Raw genomic sequence first — 11901 nt, 5'->3', positions numbered from 1 at the left:
GACCACGGACCGAGATGATGACTCCTCCAGCCCCTTCCATTCCATCCACCTCTACTCCCTCTTCTTCAAGTGGTGGTGTGACGCTTGAGGCCTTTATGGTGCAGCTTGAGCACATGGATGCTCTCCTTGATACATTCACTACTAAGTTGTATCAGGTGAACACTCGTGTTAGTCGTATCACACGACGACAGGCTCACATGGGTGGCTTCACTGCGTCTCCTTCTCCAGAGGCTTCTGAGGACGAGGATGCTGATGATGGTTCCGGTGATGATGATGAGGATGAGGATGCTAGCTCTTCCAGTGTTGAGGAGATGATCGCTTCTGAGTGACTTATCCTTTGTCATTTGTGACAAAAAGGGGGAGTAGTTTTAGGTTGAGAGTAGTCATGTATTTAGGGGGAAAGTTAGCATAGGACATTTTTATAGGGTGGGTGTCTTTGTTTTTTAGGGATGTAGTGAGGATTTATGTACTTTTCTTTTCTTTCTTTGTAGTTACATTATCCATTTGTACATCAGTCTTGTCATCATTTAGTGATAACAAACATTGTACTTATTTATCTTTTATATATATGATGATGTTGTTATCATTTCACCTATCTCTCCATGTGTTGTTTCTTTTCTCTCTTTATACACATGTTTCTATTATTGTATGCAATCCTTTATTTCTGTTTCACACTAAGATGCCTTGATGAGTTTTGTTTAAAGTGTTTCAGAAAGATAGGTTGTCAAAATCTATCATGCCATGTACTCTCTTCTTGCAAAGTTTTTCAAGAGTTTGTGTTAGGATTAGATTTTATTGTATTCAACAAGTGATTATGAGTTTAGTGATTTATGACTTCTCTCATACTTCATTTGTTTGTTGTGGTTTTGTCACGGATTGCCAAAGGGGGATATTGTTAGGATATATGTGGAACTTGTTAGAACATATATTATTGTAAATTGGTTAATCCTTTGACAAAATGCACTTTACTTGTAATTAGGTAGATCTAGGATGGTTTAGTAGTTCAAGGAACAAGAGTTCAAGCCTAGTATTGAATCCATGCAAATATGTCCAAGAAACAAATGAAGAAGTGTTGTTCATTAAATCTCGACAGATAATATCTATCGAGGTTTAATAAGAATTCTCGACAACTCTCAACAGAAGCTGTATCTATCGAGAATTACGAAATTCAGATTTCCAGATCCATTTTTCACGTATATCTAAGTTATTTTGTGTAGGGTTTTTTTTCTCATAACCCTAAACATATATAAGGATTATTTTAAGGGCCGTCAAACATGATGCAAGGTTATGCGACTTGATACAAAGTTATTGTGCATGCATATTGTGACCGGAGACAATTGTCCTAGTTCATCATACTCATTGTAGAAGCTGCTTCATCCTTGCGCTGAGGGTTTTGTAACCAATGAGCTTCTTGATCTTCATCGTCTAGATGAACTGAAGAACTTTGTAGTCAACATCTTTCTCAAAGTTGGTGTGTTAGTCATGTACTTGGATTTGTGCATCGATTGGTTAGTCACATACTGGGAGCCATGCATTGAAAAAAGAGATTGTCACTACATTACAAGTCCAATTGGGTATTGGGGTAAGGGTTCAACTCTAGGTTGGTATTAGATACTGGAATTCTTTTTACTTGTAACTGCTTGTTTTGATAATAGTGGACTCTCGGGAGTGATGACCTTAAATTCACCCAGTGGGGTTTTGCCTTGGTGGTTTTTTCCATTCGTAAATAAATCATCTGTGTTATATTTATTTTCCGTTGCATTTAACTTAGTTGGTGATTTGTTTGTGCTACCACGCTTATTGCATGTAATTGAATCTAATTAATTCACTTGGCTAATAAATTGATTAATTTACTAAAGGGGTCAATACATTCTTGGCCTATTAGACTTAACTAAAACCCAAACAAGATCATTCAAACCACAGAAACCCTATTGCATAGTGAGAGCCAAATATATCTGAGAGCCAGATATATGCGGAGTCTAAGCTTATATATAAAGTACTCAGGACTCAGGGGTCCATGTATGATTAGGTTCAGTTGGGCTTCCTCCAAGTTATGTTGAATGATTGTTGTAAGCTTTTAATGTTGGCCAGGAGGAAAAGCAAGAGAATCGAAAAAAATTGCAAACTAACACCAATCTCTAAACAATTTCATTAGTTAACAATGTTTCTAAACTATTTAGGAAACTAGCATCTTGAGTCTAAGAGACTCAATTTTGCTAAGAAATCAACCTAAATAAAAAAGAGAGAAATGGAGGAAACGAAACCTTCGCCTAAGGAATCAAAGGACCTTCACCTAAGGAATTAGAGGAAAAAGAGAGAAATAGAGGAAAAACGAAACGTTCGCCTAAGGAATCACACGTTCGTGGGTTCAATCCAAGCTTGGGTTCATGAGTTTCGCCGCCTGGGTTTGTGGGTTCGCCACCTGGGTTCGTGGTTTCTGTTTTGATCTCTTACTTCGTGTGGTTTTTGCTTTGATCTATTGCTTGTGTTTGTGTTTTTGTTGTTTTAGAGGGAGAAGGGGTAGACCAGAAGAAGAAGAAGAAGAAGACTTACACATTTTTTGATTTCTTGATTTTCTTTTGTGGAACTCAAGTCTTAGGGTACGTTTGGTATGCTGTAATAGCTCTTGTAATGGAATAGTTATTCATGTGTAATATCAATTTGGTCATTTGGTTGCATCTTTATTACATGGATTAGTTATTACATTGGAATAATTATTCTTTAAATTGAAGAATAGTCATTCATCTTTAAAATGGATGTAATAGTTATTCCTTAGTGCATAAAATAGGTTTTAAAATTAATATATTTCTAAAAATATAAAGTTTCCTTATACATCATCTTTTACAAGCTTTCCATATATAACAACCAAACTTATGAATAGTAATAGTTATTCCATTATAATGTCTTCTATTCCCAGTAATAAAGATTACTATTCTTAATGTAATATACATTTAGTGTACCAAACATACCCTTAGAGATTCGATGTTCATAGAAATCAAGTCTTTCATACTCGAGTTGCTATAGTGAACTCGAGTCTTTTAGACTTAAGATGTTGATTTTCTAAATAATTTGAAAACAATGTTAACTAACAAAATTATTTGAAAATGGGTGTTATTTTGAAAAAAAAAAAAAATCCCAAGAGATCGTATAGTACCACAAATATTATGCCATTTGACTGAGATAATATCTTAATATGGAAAGTTTGAACGTACTACGTTGTTTCATCATTTAGGGTGTGTTTGGATAGAACTTATTTTGCTGAAACTGAAAACTGAAAAATGAAAACACTGTAACAAAATAATTTTTAAATATGTGAATAGTGCTGTGGGACCCATTTTTAATGAAAAAATTGATAAAAAATGAAATTTGTGGATCCATAAACAGTGCACGGACCCACTGATTGACAGAAAAGTAAAAAAAAACAGGGCCAAACAGTACTGAATAGTACTCTACTGTTGCGCTTGTCCCCTGAAACGCGTGTAGAAAAGAAAAAAAAAAAAAAAAAAAAAAAAAGCAAAACGCAAAACGCAAAAGTAAAACTCAGACGTGGATCCAAACTTACACTTAGTTCCCAGAATTTTTACTGGTGTTTTTTAATGCTATTTGACTAAGATAGAGAATCTCTTACATGGAAAGTTTGATATGACATTTGAGCCACGTTATAGGGACTGAATTATTGATCTGTAGACGCCGTACATATCGAAATTCCGACTGAACTCCACAGAGTCACCGACCATGTGATCAGAGACGGAGGTATTATTGGCCTAGGGGCAATGGCCCCAATTTAAATTAAAAAAAAATTATTATTATTATTATTATATATATATATATATATATTAATTTTAGTAATTTTATTTTATAAAATTACATTTTATTTCTCTTAAATAATATCATTGATTTTTTTAAGCATAATGTTATACTCACAAACTTTTTTATAACATTTTTATAAACTGTTTTGTAGCAAATTCTTATTGGTTTGCATAATTGGCCCACCACTCACATTAATGTTACACTTATCATATCAGTAATTTTTTTTTAAACTTTTTTTTAGAGAATTTCAACTTATGACGTCTGCTTCTAATAATAACTTTTTATCACCAAGACACCAATCAGTTTTTGGTGTAGCCGGAGATTGAACCCCAGATCTCTTATAAGTGGAGATTGAATCCTAGATCTTTTATACAACCATCAGAGATTTTACCATTTGAGCTAACTGGAACCCTGTAAAAAAAGCTTGTAAAACTAAAAAATAGCTCAACAACAAAAATTATCAATAGTAAAACTAAAAAAAATTAAGCTCAACTAACTAATTTTATTCAAAATAAATAACCTTACCCTTTAAAAAATTCTAAACAAAAAAAAAAAAAAAAAAAAAAAAAAAAAAAAATTTCTCAATAGCTAAGCCTAAATAGTAGCAAAGTCAGAAATTAAAACTACCACACATAGTTAACAATAAAACCGCATCTCCCTTAATTCAAAGTTCTGGCTCCGTTCCTGCCTGTGATACATCTAAACCCTCAACAAACGTTGAAATCAACTACTCATACACCCACTAACCCACATGACACGAGAGCATCATCTTTCTCTTCCTGGCTAATACTGAGAAAGCAAGTTTTTTCATGGAGGGCCAGCTAGTGCCGAGAAATTAAAGCAAGTTTTTCATGGGGGCTCGATCTGTCATTGCCCATATAGAATAGTTAGGTTGAGTTGAACCTCCTTGTCGTTATATATGTTGAATTCATGTTGAAAGATTTGGTAGTCCGTAGCCAACGTGAATCTGCTGGGTTATTACTTTTTAATGTTTGAGCTTTGTCAGCGCAGGCAACGCGTACAGTGATTTTGTATAAGTGAATTAATGGATATGGTTGCCATAGAGTCTTGGATTGAATTTGGAATATTTTTCATCTCAACCTAACATTTTTTAATTGAAAAATCTCTAATACATGTTTAAGAATTTTTTAGCTTAACTAACATCTTTTTGTGTTTTTAACAAATACATTCAGGATTTAAATCTCTCATCTCTAACTATTAAATTATTAAAATCAACAATTATCTATGAAGTACGGATGCATTTCCAAATTCGGGTGCGGGTGCAGGACTTGGCAATTTTTGAAAAAATAGGGTGCGGATGCAGTAGGGTGCGGCGATTAAAAAATTATTAAAAATATTTTTATTTATATTTTCTATATATTTTTACTATTAAAATATTCTTAAAAATTACTATGGCCTGTTAGTAGTATTTTTACTATGGCACATTAAAAGCAAAATGTACAGCCAAAGCCCATGAACAATCAACAAAGCCAAAGCCCATGAACAATCAACAAAGCTAACCTATTAGTAGTAAATTATCTCAACAGTACTCTCTCAACACAGTCACACTCTGCTGTTTCCCTTTGCCTTCACGTGATTCTGATTTTTGCAGAGTCCGACAGCGACAATGCTTCATTTTCAACCCTTTAAACTTTTCTTCATCTCCTTCTCACTTATCTTCACCTTCGTAATTTCTTCTTCTTATTCACAACCAAACGATGTGCAAGCACTTTTATCTTTTATTCACAACCAAACGATTTCGGCCGTTTCGGTTAGTTTTGGCCGCCGGCCAATACGATCCAATACGGCCGAAATGATCCGATTCTTGCCGAATTGGCTCAATTCAACGCAAATTGAAGTTGAGTCGGCTCTGTTAGGTTCTAAAGATTTAGGATTTTATGTATTTAGAACTCTAATTTGTATTGTTGGCAAACCATGATCAAAACAATGTGTTTAGAAGTGTTTTAGTCTTGCTCAAAGTTGTGCGTTTATGTAAAGTTGGAATCGAGCTTAATGCAGAAAAGATTAATGCATTTCGGCCTGGCTTGATCGATCAAAGCTTAGGCTCGATCGATCGAAGCTCGAGCAGAATGTTTTTCTGCAGAATTTTCCAACTCAACCCTAGTTGTTTTAAAACGTTTTTAGGGTTTCTTATTTGTCCTAAGTATAAAAGGCAAACCCTAGCCACATTTTAGTGTTGCTCATATTGCGGTTTGTGTAAATCTCTTGTGAGATCTAGAGGAGCTTTCCTTTACACAAACTTAGGGTTTTCAAGGAGAAGATTTATCTACACCTTGATGATCAACTCAGTTGCTGCCATTGAAGTTTAAAGAAAACACAAGCGGGTGTGCTTGTATCTGGTGGTGAATCCAAGAAAGAAGGAGTTCGTGGATTCGGAGCTTGTACGTGGTCGTGTCAATAAGTTCTATTGGTTGGTAGCAATAAGAAGTTGAGCGTGGGGGCTTGTAAGTCTTATTGTATGAACTTCGATTCTTTCAAGATAGTGGATTCAAGTTTTCCTTGAAGATAGCTAGGTCAAATCCTCCCCAAGTTTTTACCAGTTTGGTTTCCTGGGTGATCATATCTTGTGTTATTTATTTTTCCACTGCTTTGCTTGATTTGATCTTTATTATTGTGATAACCTAGATTTGTTAAATTGGACTAAGTAACAACTTGGCTAATTACCTAGGTTAAATCAATTGTTTTAAGGGGTCTAAAAACCATCAGGCTCGATTCAAAAAAAAAAAAAATCAAACGCGGAACCGACGCGCGGGCAACGATGTCGATGACCGCACCCGCGTCAGGCCACGTCAAACTCCGGTGCGACACTCTCCCAGCCACATCGGTGCTTCCCAGGTAACTATATGAAGATTAACTTAACTCAATTTGTATGAATTAGATAATCAAGTTGGGGTAATTTTGTCATACCCAACAAAATTTGAATTTTTTTTTTTTTTTTTTTTAGAGAGAGTTTCAACCTATGGCGTCCGCTCCTGATAATACCTCTTTATTATCAAACCAAGACATCAATCAGTTTTTGGTATAAGCGAGGATTGAACCCCAGATCTCTTATACAACCATTAGAGACTTTACTAATTGAACTAACTGGAACCCACAACAAAATTTGAACTTTCATTCCACTATTTTTGCAACAAGACAAATCAAACTCAACTTATGAGGTATTTCATTTCAATTTGTCTTCATTTTGCTTCTTATAAAAGAAATTATGAAGATCACTAATTTACTTTTTCAAGCTTTGCAGTACCAATCTTAAGATATTTTAGATGTCATGCATCTTGTTTCATCTATTAAAACACTTATCAAAAAATTCAAAGATGATTAATGGAGACAGTTTACTTACCATTATGATATTATTTTGTGAGGTACATAACATAAATGTGTTGGATATGAATGCTCATTAAGTTGAAAGATGAGGTTAAACTCGTCATAAGCAAAAATGACTTTAGAATTATCATTATTGAGTAAATAGTTTTTCTGCTGCAATATATTCTTAAAAACAATCATTTTTATTTTTTATAATTCTAGTTACAATAATTAGGAAGAAGGGGGATTCTAATAGGAGTTTTACTATACTGTTTCATTAGCTAGCTTGGGAAATTAGTTAGTAATAATGAGTTGTGACAATTGTACTTGTAGTTAGTTAGTTAGTCCAAGAGTTGTAACTGATTGTTTAACAGAATTCATACATGTACTAAATGTATAGCAGATTGCTCTACCTTAAAAGGGTAATCTGGATTGTAAGCAAGGACATTGAAGAATGATATGTGAGAGTTATTTTTAGGCCCCTTAAAGTCTCTGATGGTTGTATAAGAGATCTGGGGTTCAATCCCTGCCTACACCAAAATTTGATTGGTGTCTTAGTTTGATAATAAAGAGTTATCATCAGGAGCGGACGCCATAAGTTGAAACTCCCCCTTAAACAGATTGTTTAACCTAATTAATTAGCCAAGTAATTACTTAAATTTATTTCCAGATCTAGGTTAAACACAAATAAATCATATCATGCAAAGTTGTGGAAAAGTAAATAACACCACGATATGATTACCTAAGAAAACCAATGAAACGAACCGTTTCAAGGTAAAAACCTGGAAAAGATTTGAACTAACTATCCTCAAGGTAAATCAAATCCACTATAAGAAAATCAAAGTTTTTACAAAAGATTTAACCCTAAATCTAATGCTACCTTTAGTAGTAACTTACTGACACGACCACGTGCAAGCTCCAAATCCACAAACTCCTCTTCTTGGATTTACACCAACACAAGCACAAGTACCCTTGTGACTTTGAGACTCCACTCAAAGGTTTCAGATCACTTTTTCTTGTTGATCTTTGTAGTAGCAACTTCTATAACACCGAATCTCGAGTTTCTTCAAAGAATATTACTAGTAGAAGACTTGAGAGAGTTTTGGGTACAAAACCCTATAGCTACAAATTAAAGGCACAAGATGCACTCTTTTCTCTCTCAAAAAGCTCTGAAAACGTAGTTAGAGTTTTCATTTATATACTAGAAGTGTTTCACTTGAAACCCAAAACGTTTAAACAGAGTTTGGGTTGAAATAGAATTTTGCAGAAATTTCATGTCTGTGATTTTCGATCAGTCGAATCTAATTTTAGATTGGTCAAATTTCACTGAATTTGAATTCTCTTTTCTGCAACTTGAATGTTTTTGTGTTCTGACTTGTAACACCTTGAGCATTGCCTAATAAACTCTACAAACTCTAAGATCTATACCAAGACAAGTTTGTGCTCACAGTTTGCCAATTGTTCTAAACTTTTAGAACCTAACAATCTTCCACTTTGGCAATCCGTGACAAAACTTACATACAATATGAAATGTTCAAATACAAGAACAGCCCAATTACATCACAAATCCCAATCTAAGACTTCAAACCTAAAAGTTGCTAGAAGAGGCAGAAGATCTTGATTAGAATATACTTGTCTTTCTTGAAACGCTCACAAAAACACATCACGGCATGTGTGGAAATAAAGACAGATAAACAATATGAATAACAAATATAAAATCAAAAGCAAACTAAATCAAACTAACTCCCCCTAAATAAGAACAATTAAAAAACTTTTCAAATTTCATCTATTTCTCCCCTTTTTTGTCACGTATTGACAAAGACACACAATCATATGTACAAGGTTTAACAAAGTTTTGTTTGTGGTGTGTGTAACTAGCAAGTGTATAAGATACTCACAAGGTGACATATAAACGGAGAATAAACACACTTTCTACATTATCCATCACATAAGTTTGAAAGGGACTATCATCTAAAAAGTTACATTATATTAACTCCTACATCTCATAGAAAACACGCTTGTAACAATGCAAAAAAAAAATTTATAATTCTTTTGAAGCATAATTTTCTTTTGTTTTTTATCTTGCTTTTAGCTTCTTTTACTAATGTACAATAACACCTTAATAATTTTGTTGTGCAAGTGCTACACCTTACTGAGCATGGCTTTTATGATTTGCACACAAGTGTTCATGATTGGCGAGTAACAATGGTGAGATGGTTATTTATACTTTTTTCCTAAGATTTTTTAGTCCTTACAATCAAAAGAATGTGACTTCAAAATCAAGAGCATGTGTTTAAAAACCATACACAACTCACACAATATAAGCACTACATAGCACAAACTAGCAAAGTTCAGAAAAATAAAGCTCATCTAAGCTAAATAAGGTACATAGTCATGAAATGTAAATTTCGTAAGCCAACCTCAATTACACATCTTGAAGATGTATAATACAAAAATTTTTTTGTATTTTCAAAATTTTTGACCAAAAACAAAAAAGCACACATTATGCTAAATGAACAAAATGCAACAACAATGCATGACAGTACTCAACTAAGCTATAGAGGGTACACAAACAAGAAATATTAATTTCTTAATTAACCTATGAGTACATGTACAAACTAGTACATACTCATACAAAATAGTATTTATGTCAAAATAGTTATGCACTTAGTTATGCAATACATACTTTCTATGTTTCTCCACAATATCAAGCATGATCTAAATTAAGAGAGAGATATAATTCATGTAATCCTCAAGAAAAATAAAACTAGAAACAAAATAAAAAAATTTTGTATTTTTTAAAATTTTCAATGTTTTTGGGGTTTTTTTTTTTAAACAAAACAACATAAAACAAAAATAAAAACATGTCCAAAAATAATTGAAAGAATTATATCAAGGACAAATGAATAACACTCACCTTAGCAAGTCTTTTCTCATCCATATAGCACGCATCTTTGGCTTTGTAGGTGAAAAACCATGAGAAGCAGTGTGTATTTGAGGGATTATACCATTCTTCTAAGAGAGACTAAAATCCTGCAATTTCCTTTCACAAGCCAACAAGAAATTTTTTAAAAGCATATGAAATAATTTATTTGGACTTATGGCAGGGGAAATATCATCACATATCCTAGACTGAAACACAGAATGCTTAATTTTCAATTTATGACAGTTAAGATGAATGTGATTGGAGACACCACAAAAGTGACAAACGGGAACAAATTTAGGAACATCAGTATTCCTAACAGCAGATCTAGTCTTAGATTTTGGTTTTTGCCTCAACAAAGAATAATTTGGTCTAATATGACCAACAACACCATAAAGATGACAGATAGGCACAAAAACAGATTTCTTATGCACTCTAACAGAAGGTTTAGACATAGGTTTAGAAACTTCAACGTCTACATCAGAACTTTTACCTTTGTTTAACCTAGCAAAATAAGCCTTTTCTTTATGATTCCACTTGAAGGGAGGGATATAAATTTTTTCTTTAGGCTTAACAGGAACAGGAAAAGAAACAAAAACAGATCTGTTATCAACAAGAAGTTTGGTATTAGACAAATTTTCAAGTTTAGCTTCAAACTCAGCTAACTTTTGTTCCAAATTTTTCATCTTTTCATCTTGAGAGGAAAATTGATTTCTTAAAAATTCTTTCTTTTTATTAGATTCATCTAATCTCAAAATCAATTTCTTTTTTTTAAGATTAGCCAATTTTAACTCTTCCTTGAATTTCTTAGCAATTTTCATAGATTTAGTTAATTCCCTTCAAAGAGTTTCACAACCATCAAAAAGATCAACAGAAGCATTAGTGTCTTTTTTATTCAAATCATCACAAATATGAGCAGAAAAATACTTAAAATTATCCATGATAGCAGCGATCAAGGATCAACTCTAGGTATAAAAACCTAAAAACAAGAGCTAACCTGCTCTGATACCAATTGAGAGTTATGTTTAGACCCCTTAAACAGATTGTTTAATCTAATTAATTAGTCAAGTGATTACTTAGATTAATTCCAGATCTAAGTTAAACACAAATAAATCATATCATGCAAAGATGTGGAAAAGTAAACAACACCACGATATGAGGAAAACCAATGAAACGAACTGTTTCAAGATAAAAACCTGATGAGGATTTGACCTAACTATCCTCAAGATAAACCAAATCCATTGTAAGAGAATCAAAGTTTTTACAAAAGATTTAACCCTAAATCTAATGCTACCTCCAGTAGTAATTTACTGACACGACCACGTACAAGCTCTGAATCCACGAACTCCTTCTCTTCTTGGATTTACACAATACAAGCACCCTTGCTTGTGACTTTGAGACTCCACTCAAAGGTTTCAGATCACTTTTTCTTGTTGATTTTTGTAGCAGCAACTTCTACAACACCAGATCTTGAGTTTCTTCAAAGAATATTGCTGGTAGAAGACTTGAGAGCGCTTTGGGTGCAAATCCCTAGATCTACAAATTATAGGCACAAGATGCACTCTTTTCTCTCTCAAAAAGCTCTGAAAACATAGTTAGGGTTTTCCTTTATATACTAGAAGTGTTTCACTTGAAACCCAAAATATTTAAGCAAAGTTCGGACTGAAATAGAATTCTGCATAAATTTCATGTCTGCGATTTTCGATCGGTCGGATCTAATTTTCGATCGGTCGGATTTCACTGAATTTGAATTCTCATTTCTGCAACTTGAATGTTCTTGTGTTCTAACTTGTAACACCTTGAGCATTGTCTAATAAACTCTATAGACTCTAAGATCTATACCT

The sequence above is a fragment of the Quercus robur genome, chromosome 9 (genome assembly GCF_932294415.1).
Source record: "Quercus robur chromosome 9, dhQueRobu3.1, whole genome shotgun sequence".
Lineage (NCBI taxonomy): Eukaryota > Viridiplantae > Streptophyta > Magnoliopsida > Fagales > Fagaceae > Quercus > Quercus robur.
The sequence above is the reverse complement of the archived record's forward strand: the minus strand, read 5'-3'. Positions refer to the sequence as shown.